Raw genomic sequence first — 14,659 nt, 5'->3', positions numbered from 1 at the left:
ACAGCATGGAGGCTGCTCGGGAGTCTTTGTCTCCCTCTCTCTTTCTCTGCCCCTCCCCTTTGTTCTCTCTCTCCCTCTCTCTCTCTCTCTCTCTCTCTCTCATGCTGTCTCTTAAAAATAAATAAGTAAGCATTTTTTAAAACATGCCCTTTAGAGACCTGGAGGTAAATAATACAATAATTAGCTAAAAGAGGTGGTGATGATGTTTCCTTCTGGGGAAAAAAACAGAAGGACAAGAGCTAAAACAGGCTGGGTTATTTAAAATTGTTAATCTTGCCAAATTATATGAATATTTAAATGATGTGATATATAGCATTGGTCAAAACCAATCACTATCAGGAAAAGTTAATTGCTCATTCCACTTTACCTCATGAAGGGCATTGCTTGACGAAGGTCCTATGTGTTATACTGTGTTATGGCTGCTCGTGTTTCTTTTATCCAATAGATCCTGAGTTCTTTTGGAGCAGGAACTCCTCTCATTCATGTTTGTTTTCTTGTTTAGCATGATGCCTGAACAGATTTGACATTCAACAAATATTTATGAAAAGATTGCTATAGAACTACAAGCCCTAATTCAACCACAAGGCAGTGAAGAAATCAAATTAAGTCCTCTTTAAATGGAAAACCATCAAATATTTAAATACACCTGCCATACCTACTCTTGATTCTCCTCTTCACTAGATGAAAAATTCCCACTGGACCTATGATTCATGGGTTACTTTTAAAGTGTACTCACTGTCTTGGTCACAGACCTCCAGTTAGTACAAGTTGGTCTTCATCTTCCATATGAACTAGATAAAATGTTACAAAGTGTGATCTAAGGTGTACAGACCAAATAGAACTCTTGCTTCCCTAAATCTAGATACCATATGTCTATTGATTTAATCCATAATCACATTACATTTTCTTAAGTCACATTTTCTTGTGTTCACATATATAGCCTATAGTCTTGGAGGAATCCTTAGTTCTTTTTCTAAGTTATTCATGACAAAGCACCTCTCTGCCAATTTTCTATGTGTATTCTAAGACTGTATTTTTTTTCCTTTTTATATATATTTTAGATTATTATTCATTTGGTCTATTGAGACTGTTGTGTTAAGATCCTGTCAATCAGTAGAACTCTCCTTCCCAGCTTCCCATGATGTGAAAATTTGATTTGCACATTTTTAAAAATATTTTTATTTATTTCTAGGAGAGAGAGAGAGAGAGAGAGACAGCGTGAGCAGGGGAGGGTCAGAGAGAGAGGGAGACACAGACTCTGAAACAGGCTCCAGGCTCTGAGCTGGCAGTCAGCACAGAGCCGGACGCGGGGTTCGAACCCACGAATCGCAAGATCATGACCTAAGTGAAAGTCGGACGCTTAACCGACTAAGTCACCCAGGCGCCCCTGATTTGCACATTTTTATAAGTTAAGTCAAGTATTAATTAGTTTGTTGGCCAGGTGAAAGATATGCTTGAAGTCCTCTACACAGCGTTGTAAACTCCCCTGTGGGCTGTCACTTATCTGTTAATGAGCATACTCCAAGCCCAACCATTCTTCTTATCACAAAGTCCCTTAAATGTTTACCATTCAGATGACATGTATTCCCTTTATCTACAAAGATATCATGAAAATCCTTGTCAAATAGCCAGTCTAAATAACCACAGCTCTAACAAAAACAAACAACATGTACTGTGTATGCACCAGGCACTGTGCTTAAGAACAAATAATATCAATTTTCATATTAAAGCTTTTTAAGTCTTTACAACAATTCCTACAGCTACTGTATTTTTCTAATCTGCCAGTCTAGCAATACCGTCTTTTGGCTATGTATTTTTGTCAAGTGGGTTGAATAAATATTATATTTGTATTGCCTTCCTTTAGAGAGAAGCTGGTTAAACATTCCAGAAAATCCTACAATGTTTCACATTTTAACATTTTTTGACACAAAACTTACCCAATAAGTTTAATCATAGAACTCCTTTTCTCAAATAGCATGCATTGTACAAAGGAATACAGCTGTATTCCAGCTTTTCCAGATCTTTATTCCAGCTTTTCCAGAACTTTTCACAGACTTGCCATGGGGCTTCTCTTCTCTGAGACTTTGACTGCAATGATTCTATTCCACTTGAATGCCTCCATCATCCTCCCGCATTTATGTCTATAAAATTGACCCATCCTTCCTAACTTACGTGCCATATATTCCACAAAAAATTACAATTATCCTCAAGAGATGAATTCTTAATCTGAAAAAACTAGATTTCCTCCCTAAGATTCTATCACACAGAGCCTGGTATTATTGCTGTCACAGAATTCCCTCCACTAGACTCAAAGTTCTTTAAGATCAAATGACTTCCTCTTATTCACGCTTTTATTCAGAATTCTACCTATTATAGTAACTTCTTCATAGGAGGTGCTTTATCAAATCTGCAGATAGGTCCAGAACCTAGATCTGTTGACCTCTCAGTTGTCACTATGGATGCTCTTTAGGAGATCATTTGGGGATAATATGGCCCTGGTGTACTTCCTCATACATCCATGGGCATCTAGACCCCTGAGCGAAGAAAGGATACATCTAAGCAGCACTGTTAGCCTTCTCAGCAGGATGTAAGCTTTCTCAGCTTCTGAATCCAGACATAGACTTCAAGATTTAAACGTAGGAGTTTGAGAGTTGATAGATATGTTATTCCCATCTGACAAAACAACACCCATCCAATGAGCAGTGACAGGAACTATCATATCTCCTAAGCCAGGCCGTTGACATGAAAATGAGTGGGCCAAGAGGTTGAGGTGCCTGGCCTTGGTTCACCCTGCAACCTCCCCTCCACCCACCCCCCCACCCATAAACTGAGAGCTCTGGCCCGAGGTTACTCATTAGCACTATAATAATCACTCCACAGAGATTATTTTAGCTACAAGAGTTAGAAACCCAGAGATTGAAGAGTAAGCACATCCATGAGCTCTCTGAATAATAAATTGCTTGCATTTCAGCTGAGAGTGGTTGGATTGGCCTCATTTGAGACTTAACAAACCTCTCAAACTGGCTTTCGAATGCTTTTGATCTTCTATAACCCAAGTATGTTTAGCTAAGCACTATCCCCTTAATTTTTAAAACCCACATGTACTTTATAGGAAATGCTGCTCACATTGTTTTGATTCATTTACATGTTAAATCATCAAAACATTATTTGGGAAGAGTGTTTTGATGTCCAAGAAGACTTTTCAAGCATTTTTATAAGCTGTTTTTCTTAAAAACAGGAAGCTTTATTTTGCCAAGAATAAACAAACTGAAAGCCCCAGAGGCAGGAGGTTGCTTGAAAAGTCCAAACCCACAAGGTTGAGTGGGTTCTAAACTTGGCACCACACCTTTCCCCATCCTTTTGTTTAATGTGGTTCCCTGTCTTCCTCCCAAAACCAAACCCCTAAACCCAGGCTAAGATGCAGGGTAAAAGTGCAAACAGGAAGAGAATATAAACAACAAATGGAGGCAACATGAAAGCCATGCTTTAGTCCCCAGGCTTCTTTCAGAGAAGTCAGTAACATTATGTATTGGGAAACTGAGGCACTGAACAGTGAACTGTTCTCAAGCTTTCAGGGAAAATTTGGATGCAAGCTAGGCAACCAGGACAGCACATCCCTTGCCTGCTGTGTTATGCCCTTACCCTCAGCCATCAGCGTTCCCATTTACACAGGACACAGCTTATGCCCTCTGTTGGAAAGATAAGTCCGTTTCAAATCTTAGATCAGCTGTAAATCACCAAGCCTTGCTGCTTCCGAAAGCCAGAAAACACCTCATCTTGTGTTTTCAACTCTGCCAAAGAAAGGGACCTTCACAGTTTTGATTCTGTTCTGGTCCAGAAAAGTTTGCAATGGTGTGTGCGGGAGATAACGATGTGGGTGGGCAACACGGAGCAAGCTTGCACCATACCACAGGCAAAGCATTGTTGACTTCGCTCATAGTCTTTCTTAAATATTGGCAGATTCATTTCCTCGGTGCTTTGGCTCCCAGAGGTAGACATCCCTGAAATTTAGGTCCACTTCCAAGTATTCTGAACAAAATGCAAGGCACTCCCTGGCCTGCATTTCTTAGGCAGCTGGTGCCAAAAAGCTATCTACATTTTTTCCTCTTTTATATCCTAATACTGAACTTACTTTTCATCTGACATTTGGCCCTAGAATCCTGGGGAAGGGGGGGAAGGCAGGATCCAACAAAAATGCTATTCAACCTAAGTTAACCCACACTGAAAAGTGAAATAATCACTTTGAGAAAGGTTTTAGATTTAGATTTTAGATTTGCCATTTGCATGGCATTTCTAAGAAATATGACCATGAAGCTGAAAAACACTTAACATTTTCCTCATCCCATTTCTCACTCCAAATCAAAATAATACTAAATTCTATCTCTTTTTTAAAAAATCGTAAGACACATAATTTGGCTCTTCTCTCAACCTGTCTCTGAGCCAGCCAATATTCCACCACATTTAAAATGATCAAATATGCATATGGAATTTTCATTAGAAATTGAAGGGACATTGTTATACCCAGTTGAGTTGCTAGAGCATGCCTTCCACCTGTTGTCACTTAACAAAACCCGTCCACCCCCCCAGTACTAAAATCACTGGGTTATTTATACCTCAAGTTCTTAGAGGAATCTAACAAGATAGTAGAATGCAAATGTATTTTGCTCTTTGTGGTTTTCCACAAAGAGGAAATGTATTTTCTTCTCCCCAAATGTATATGAGAACTAAGGGCAAAACTGAATACTACCCATATGTTAATAAAAGACTGAAGATTTTATAAAAGCTATGAAAATGTCTCTGAAAGTGATAAAGAATTTTATTCTCTTTATCTTAATTTTCTTCCCTCACTTTTAATGAGGCATAATCTTCTAAGTTGAGGCTGTTTCTGTATTGTAAAAGTAATAACTGAACCGTTTACTAGGCATGTGCAGAGGGAGAATTGCAGTCTGGGAAGACTCGGTTAATAAAAAAAAGAGAAGAAAAGAAAAGCCAAAAACTGCAGTTTGGTAGAGTAGAAACAGACAGAAGCCATATATAGGAATTGGAAAGCCCAAGGAAGGGTAAGCCATAATCAGTTGAATCGGGATCTGCACAGAAGGGAATTCCACCATTGAAGCTCATCTAGACACAAGACAAACAATGAACAAGCAAAATAATGTACAAAACAAAAACCCAAAGCCACGGGTTTAGATCAACACTTGATAATCACAAAGTTTCCCTCCAGCTTGCACGTGATCCCCAGGTTTCCTTTCCAGTGAATTAGTATTTTTTAAATTCAATATCTGTGTGTTTAAAGTGTTTACAGTCTGGGCAGATCTGAACTATGGAGGTGAGGGTGTGCAGGAGGAAGGAGGGACTCTCATATTGCAGGGACAGTCTCAAGATTTGGATTAGCTAAATCTGGGGAAGGAAGAGAGTGTGCTTTGAAAACAAAAGTAGTGTTTTGAAATCATATATTTAAGTAATAATACAAATCCTAATTTTAACTTACTGGTAAACATAAAAACATATACATTGTTTTCCTCGTTAATTCATAAGCCCACTCCTTCCTATCTGATTGAAAGCATTCTGTAGGGATAGGAAGGCAACTCTTTTCTCCGCTGCCTATTTATCATCTACAGCAGACAGTGATCACTTCAAAAGTAGTTCATTATCTCCCTCTCAGAGCCATTTTTTCCCTCCTAACTCTACTCCTTGCTCTTTATTTCCTCAAACAGCTCTTCTGCATTTTCCACCGCAACTGCTTATATCCCCACTCAGTGCCAATAAGCTCCAACCTCACCTCTTGTATTCGTTTCCTGACTGGGATCCCTAGCTCCATTCTTTTCTCCATTCAATCAAACTAAAATATACAAGTGGAATGTTTATGGTGTCTCTTTGCATGATTAATATAGAGTTTTGAGCATTGTAGTTACTTTACAAATATGTGTTCTCTAAATGATTATCAACCTGCACTTCAAGAGCCTTTAATTACTACCCTATTGCCCATTAAGCAAAGTCCAAAACCTTTCCTCTAGGATTATTAGATGCCGTCAATCCTGTGCCCCCTTATTTTTAAACCTCATGTCCCACTCTTCCCTTCTTTGAAAACACCATTTGAAAACATTTGAGTCAAGTTAGCTATCCATTGTTTACAAACAAATCATCCATGATTTGCTCTCCATATTTTGATTCACTCAATGCCCTATGTCTGAAAGTCCTTCATGTTTTCTTTGCCTACCACAATCTTATCCATCCTGTCTGTCCATGCCTGATTGACTTCCTCTCTGGAATGTTGCATTACACTCTCACTTACCACAACACCAGTTGTGATATTGTCTGTTGTTTCTCAAACTATATTCAAATAAGGACATTAAGAATTCATGTCCTATTATAATCTCTTTATTAATTAAATGTACTATCTCTGTATATATCACTTCATTTAAGAAACACAGTTTTTCCCAGAAACAGTCTAGAGAATTAATATTTCAGGAGGATCTAATAAGTGTCATGTTCTCAGCTGGGTGCTTTAGACCAGCATCACAGATCATTTTCACTGCAGCCCTAAGGGAATAAATATTCCATCCATTTAACAATCCAGTGAGCTGAGATTTAACAAACTTGGGAAAATTTCCAAGAATCACAGAGTAGTATATGCCACTACCAGAATTCAATCAAGGAGTTATAGAGATAATTAAATAAAATAATGCACACATCTGGAATGGAATACACCCTTAATACCTGCTAAGTAATATTAATGTGTCTGGAGAATATTTTGCTTGATACATTTCATTTTCTCCAGAGAAATCAGAGGTGGGGTGCCAGCCAAAGTACCTGAAAGTCTTTTTGGATAGGGGAGCCTGGGTGGCTCAGTCGGTTAAGTGTCTGACTTCAGCTCAGGTCATGATCTCACTGCTAGTGGGTTCTAGCCCCACATTGGGCTCTGGGCTGACAGCTAGCTTAGAGCTTGGAGCCTGTTTCAGATTCTGTATCTCCCTCTTTCTCTGACCCTCCCCTGCTCATGCTCTCTCTCTCTCTCTCTTTCTCTCTCTCAGAAATAAATAAAACATTTAAAAAAGTTGAAAGTCCTTTTGGATTGTTTCCCCAAAGGTTTAAACTCTTAGGAGATCTTAAATGGTCTGGAAAGATAAATAGGAAATGTATGAGGAGAGACAGAATGTAGGGGAGGAGCAAGGGAGGTAGTAGATTTTCTCTTCCACTCCTTCCTCAGAAGGGAGAGATACCTGAGCTAAGGAGACAGCTCATGGGAAGACCTGAAAGGGTGATGAAAGAGACTTTGGTGAATTGAGGGCCTGGGAAGACCCAGGAGCAGCCTTCTGGACACTGAAAATGTCTATTAAACACCTAAAAATGAATAATCCACAAGTTAGCCCCTGATCTTTCCTACCCACTTGCTCTTCCCGTGGTCTCTCTTTTGGGAAAACACCTTGGAATCATTTTGACCCTCTTGGTGAGCTCTTTATCCCACAGCCAGTAAATCAGATTATCTTTTTAGCTCTACCTTCAGAATATCACAAGATTTTTGCCAACTCCAAATGTTGGTTCAAGCCTGAATGATTACAACAGCCTCCTCTGTCTCTTTCCTGAATTATTTCAGTGGCATCCTAAGTGGCTTCTTTGCTTCTGTCCTTTTCTCTCTTCAATTGATTCTCAGCCCAGCAGCCAGAGTAAGGCTGTTAAAGCATAAATCAAGCTTCAGTCTCATCACCCATTCCTCAAAACTCTCCAGTGGTGGCCACATCACTGTGAGGGGAAGCTTGTATAGTGACCCACAAGGATTTAAGTGATCTGAACCCATGTTGCCTCCTTCCTCTGGTCCTTTACACTTGTCCCCTTCACCTGGAACTGTCTTTCCCCCCAGATGTATACATAATTGACTCCTTACTTTATCCAGCTGTTCCTTTATAAAAAAAATTCCCATATATCTAACTTATTTAAAATAGTCACTCCTTCCCATAACCATTGCTAAGGTGGTCATATAATTTATTGTCTAAATTGATTTTTTAAAGAATTAACTGAGGTGCTATCAGTATGTATGCCAGGACAACAAACACTGACTACCCTACATTTACCGTATTGTTGCTCACCAATTCCTGGATTGTATCACCGGTACATCAAGCATTTATTTTATGGTTTTGTGTTTCCTATCTTTGGATTACAAGCTCTATGAAGATGAGGTTCATTTTGTTCACTGTTTTATCCCTAGAGCCTCCAAAATACCCACTTACTAAATATTTATTGAATGACTAAAAAAACAAACTTGAATTATAAAAAAGATTCTAGAGAGGAAATTTTGAGTGGGCAGATAAGATAATAGATGGCCTGAAAATGGATTCTCAAAGGATGACGTGGACACAGTGAACAGTTAAGAGTCTAAAGAGGCCGTACTATAAAAAGAAGTCAGTATCTGTGGAAGATTAAAGACCACAGACTATTTGATGATCTCTCTATGCAGAGTGGGTCTAGTTGGGAGTCCAGGTTCCTCCCCTCCCTTGAACCTGCACATAGTGGACATTTTTTGAGATGGCTCCTAAATTATCTCCACTTCTTGGTACTCTTCCCCTTGGATATGAGCAGAACTTGAGACTTGTTTCTAACCATTAGAATAAAGCAAAAGTGATTATGTTACATGGGATTCTAACATTGGTCTTGCTAGCAGACTCTCTCCCTCACTGGCTTTGATGAAGTAAGCAGCCTTGTTGGGGAGGCTCATGTGGCAGGGAACTAAGGATGGCATTCAGCCAAGAACCAGCAAGAAACTCAGTCCATCAATCCAACAGCCCATAAGGACCTGAATTGTGCCAACAATCCCATGAACTTGGAAGCAGCTTCTTCTCTAGTTAGGCCTTCAGATGAGAACTCAGCCTTGGCTGACACCTTGACTGCAGACTTGTGGAGGAGTTGGCTAAGCCATGCTTGGACTTTTGACCCACAGAAACTGTGGGATAATAAATACGTGTTGTTTTAAGCCACTAAATTTGTGGTAATATTTCTATGCAGCATTAGAGAACTAATATATTAGGTGAGCCCTGTGACTATTCTGATGAATAGAATATGGAAATGATTCTATGCCAGCTTCTCAGTCCAGATCTTAAGAAACTGGCAACTTTTATTCTCTGTCTCTGGGAACACTCTGTCTGTGAACCATGAGCCACCGTGGAGAAGTCTGACTCCACTGAGACTGCTATGTTAAAGAAAGCACATGGAGATATTCTACTTAATGGTTCCAGTTGAATCCAGTCTTCAAGCCAACCTTGACAAAATGCCAGGCATGTAACTGAAGCCATCTTGTACATCCCTCTGAATAGCCTTTCTGCTATCTGAATATCATGAGTGGTCCCAGTTGTGACAATGAGTTTGATATATCAACTTGACTAGGCCACAGAGTGCCCAGACATTTGATAAAACAAATACACTGGGTGTTTCTGGATACAATGAACATTTGTATCCACATACTGAGAAAAGCACATTGTCCTCAATGTGGGTGGGCCTCATCCAATGCTGCAAGCCCAAATACAATGAAAAGGCTGAATGAGAGAGAATTCACTCTCTGCCTATTTTTGAACTAGGACAACAATCTTCTGCCTTTGAACTTGGACTCTGACTAGAATTTACAAAATTGGTTCTCTTGACTCTCAGGCTTTCATACTCATACTAAGATGATACCATTGTCTCCGCCTTGCCAATTATAGATCTTGGACTTCTTAGCCTCCACACTCATGTAAGCCAGTTCATAATAAATCTTTCAATAGGTGATAGATAGATAGATAGATAGATAGATAGATCCTATTGTTTCTGTTTCTGGAGAACCCAGACTAATACACTAGACAATCCCAACTAAAACAGAAAAATGTCTCAAGTAAGCCCTTTCCAAATTCTTGACCAATAAAACCATAAGATACAATTAAATTGTTGTCATTTTAAACTGCTAAGTTTGGAAATAATTTATTATGCAGTAAAAAAAATTTTTTAAACAATGTATCAAGGATATTTCATGGAGACTATTGAAGGGTAATAAGGAGGGCTTCCCAGTTAAGATTTTGGCCACATAGAAGGTCCTAGAAATGATGGAATAACTTCTCCATGTGTTGGGTGGGGAATAGAGAAATACAAGAAATGATGGGGGTTAAACTTCCCCATGGAAAATATAGGAATCATAGAAAAAAAATTAATATTCAATGCTTGCTAGATGCTTGAAATTGTGGACTGACATGTATAGAATATATAATATCATCATCATCATTTTTTCTTTGAATTCAACATTTACAAGTGGTAACAAGTTCTTTTCTATGTAACTAATACCTAGAACAAGGCATTGAGTACTGTATGCCCACAAAAATATTTGCTGTTATTAATGGTAGCTTCTGGAGTCACCCATAGAGTAGAATCATGGCCTTCCCTTTAGAGGGAAGGAGGATTTGCTGTCTTTATAATATAATGTGTATTTCCTGATATTTGTTTTCTTCTTCTTTCATGATGGACGGAGCCTTGGTCTTTGGGTTTTTAGTCTAACAGAACCACCTTTCTAGTTACACATCTCTACATTTTTTTATATTTGATATTTTCTACAAAACAAAAACAAAATACCTCTGAAAAAGGCTTGTCAAATGATGTAAATTCATCCTTTCCAGGGAAGCAGATGATAGACCATGCAGGTTATGCTCCAGGAGTCCTTATCATTCCTCCCAAGATTTCTGTGCCCAAGTTCTCACTATGATTTATGCCCATCACCATCTGATCCTTACTGTAGGACTCTCTGATGGAAGTCTCAGCTTTTGTCGAAATTGAAAAGGGAAAAGTTCCATATCTCTCCTTTAAGACTCCTGTGAATCTGGCCAACTCAGAAACCATTGTCTCTCACAACTTCTGTTGGGCTCTTACATGCAGAAGCTAATTAGATGCAGACATGTAGGTTAGGTGGTGATACAAGTAAAGAAAAGTGGAGGCCTATTTAAGCCCTGATATTCCCTGAATTCTGGCAAGAGTTTGATTCAGAAAGTTGCATTTGAAGTATCTGACAGACATCCCAGTGGAGATTTTGACAAGGAATTGTGATATAGTAGGGGCTATCAATGGAATGTTGGTACCCTCCTCCCCATTTCATGTGTTGAAGCTTAATCCCCAATGTGATGATATTTGGACATGAGGCCTTTAAAAAGTCATTAAGTCATGAGGTTGGAGCTCTCATGATGGGATTTGCAACATTATAAGAAGGCACAAGAGAGTTCACTTCCTGTGTTTCTCTCCCCACTATGTAAGGATACAGCAAATGTGTCCATCTATATAAGACAGGGAACATATCCCCACCTGACATGAGATTTGCAGGCACCTTGATTTTGGACTTCTGAGCCTCCAGAACAGTGAAAAATAAATGTCTGTTGGCTAAGCCATCCAGTCTACACTATTTATGATAACAGCCTGAACTGACTGAGACACTGGGACCCACTTAAGAAATCTCAGGTAAAGCTATGAATTTGAGAAAATTCATCATCATGAAAGTCATGGATTCATCTGGGGGGTAGAGTATAAAGAGAGATAAAAGGGGACCCATTATTTGGTCTTGAGAAATTCCCATGGTGTAAGATCCAATAGAGGCCACTCAGTTGAAACAGGATGCCAAGAACAAGCAACCAGAATAGGAGGGACAATGAAAGAGCAGTGAGTCATAGAGAACAGGGAAGAAAAGTGTTTCAAGAAGGAAGGCATGTTCAGCCATGTCAACAACAGTGTCCAGTGCTGCTGAGGATCAACTAATGAGAGTAATAAAAAAATGTGCAACAGATTTAATAACACAACAAATAGGGGTGTTTCTACCAAGACTTATGTCAAAGAACCTGAAAGGAGTTAGAAGAGATGAGAAGTTTAAACAACTCCAAGGATGTCATTTTACTGAAATTCATGTCTGAGATAGGCTATGATAGGAGGCAGGCTGGGAATCACAGTCAGGGAAGACAGAGATGCATTGTTATAAGTACAGCCACAAGTTTGGCATCTCATTCATCTTTTTTTCCTTTCCAGTGATTCGCATCTTTAACCACCTCATGCATGCTGATGCACATTGGTTTTGTTCAAAGTTTTTCTACACTTGGGACTTTAGAAAGAATGTCTTGGGGACGTTTTCTTTCAAGAATGTAATTTAATTATTTTTCTATTTCTAGTTGGATAAAGTAAACAATTTCAAGGGTTTATTTTTTCTCATTTTCTGCTTTTAAGCTCTTTTATTTCCTCACCATCTCAATAAACATCCTTGTGTTTATGATTAGGGAGATGATTCATTCCTCCAGTAGAGTAGGTGTGGAAAGATTTTACATTGTTTTCCTCTGCACAGCACTAAAAAAACTAACAAGTTTCAGGCAGTCTATCAAAACAAATGGTCAACACAGAAAGGAAATCCATCAAACCAGTGTATCCACAGCCCTGCAAGTTATTTGCATAAGAGAATCATCAGTCAAAAAAGTTCAAGAAGCTGATCCTGAATAAGGAGAACACTCTTGTCCCCAAATAAAATCGACAGCCTAAGTTTTCATCATATATGATTCCAAAGATTGAGGTTAATGAGTCTGGCAGATATATTCTATCATCTTCTTTTTCCAATGAAATGAAAATATGCAAATCTATGTGAGTGTCCAAAGCATTTTCACTGATGTTCTGACAGAAGTTATATTGACTTTAAAATGATAATGATAATAGACTCAAGTCGCTATATGGAGTTCTTCAGTGTAAGAACATCAGTAATGTAGGAATATATGAAAGCAAAATAAAGTTGTTCACAGGCAAATAAACAATGCAGTGCTAATAACATGTTTATGAATAATGACAAGCCAGTACTATCAGTTTTTCAAAGGGACGTCACCATAATGGTACTAACAATGGTAACAGTAATGCCTTGCCTAGAGATGAGTCCAGGAAAGGCAGAGACCAACTTTTCAAGATGTTGCCTTGATTTAGCACCAATCCTAGGGATAACAATGCAAATAACTAAGATCTGAGTCCCATGTCTGAAACACAGGATTTCACCTGAACCACTGAAGGAACTGGTGATCTTTTGCTGTGTCTATGTGCCATCAAAAAAAAAGACATCCCAAAAATGCATTCCATGAGGTTAGAAAGGAGTGTGTGGAGTCAAAATAGAGTTAGATGACAGATGTCATTTGGAGTCAGAATAGTTATAATGAGCCACTAGAGTCAATCTAGTTTTCAGTACCCAATAATTCATGGAAGTTATATTTTCGGGTGACTGCTCAGCTCTCTGCTATTGCTTTCCCTAAGGAAGAAAAGAAGCCCTGCAGAAGGAGTGGGTTTCTATTCATGTTGGAACCTTATGATCCACCCAGCTGCTTCTGATTGATCTAAGTGGAGAGACTATTAGATGTGAAAACTAATGGTGCTCTCACAATGAAGAACTCACACTAGAGACACAGAGATTGTAGGCAAATAAAGTGGATGCTTAAAATGAAAGAATATATAGAGGTAAGGTTGAGAGGCTGCCACTTTGGCCATTTGTTCTGATGAGCATGAAGAGACATCCCTTCTGTAGGGAGAAGCAAAGGAATAGACATACAGAGAGAAATAAAAACTAGAGAATATGTGGCCACGGAGAGAGATGCAAAAGACTCCTGATGGCTTTCTTATTGCAGGCTGTACTTCAATGAGTCTTTATTTCCATGAGATATTAGTTTTTATTATATCTCTTTCTCTCTTTATTTAAACTCTGATTAGAACACTGGTTTCTGACATAATACAAGTACTCAACAACAAAAACAATAAGAACTAACATTTATTTTATGTTTATTACATTCCTAACATCATCCTAAGCATTTACATGAATTTTTTCATTCAACTCTCAAGCAGAGTTATAAGGTAGATACTCTCCTTTTCCTCATTTATAGGAAATGGGGGTGGGGCACTGACCCAAATGGTAAGTGGGGGAGCTGCTTGAGTTTCAGTGCAAGTAGCCTCACACCAGCACTCACCCTCTTAATCTCTAGCAGTGTCCTTGTATAAATCTAATTAAGTCTCACTTTTACCTATAACTTGTGGATAATAAATCTGACCTTGCATGTATAGATTAAACATGATGATATATGTAATGACACAGTGTAAACTTTAGAATCCCATGTGTTATGATTTGGTTTTGCTTTGGTTTGATCCTGGTTTAACCTTTCATTTACTTTGATCATTCATCCATTAACCTATCCATCCAAAAATTTTACAAATATTTATTGAGCACAATATTCATACTATCTTGTGTTATGATGTGTAAATGCATGAGGTACTTATCACTGGTGCATATAATGAAGAAAAGCAATTGTGTCTTTGTTATCTGCCACCACCATAACCTCTCTCCCAGGTTTAAGATGATGATGATGATGATGATGAATATACTTACCACCTAATCAGAGTTGTAACAATGTAGGTCCTGTTTATCAAATCACTGTTAAAATTTTATAGGAATATGACAAATGTGTAGAATTACTAGCTTCTAAATTGATGCCAAAATATTATCATCCTTCTAGTACACAGGAACTAATTAGTATATGTGAAACTACCTAATTGAAAAGATAACTGGCCTTATTTCAGTATGCCTGGTTTTAGCATTCATTTTCTAGGTGCTATTCCAGAAGAAAAAATTATACTAGAAGATATTTCATGAATTTGT

Source organism: Hyaena hyaena, unplaced genomic scaffold (genome assembly GCF_003009895.1).
Source record: "Hyaena hyaena isolate Hyena2069 unplaced genomic scaffold, ASM300989v1 scaffold_805, whole genome shotgun sequence".
NCBI classification, from domain to species: Eukaryota; Metazoa; Chordata; class Mammalia; order Carnivora; family Hyaenidae; genus Hyaena; species Hyaena hyaena.
The sequence above is the reverse complement of the archived record's forward strand: the minus strand, read 5'-3'. Positions refer to the sequence as shown.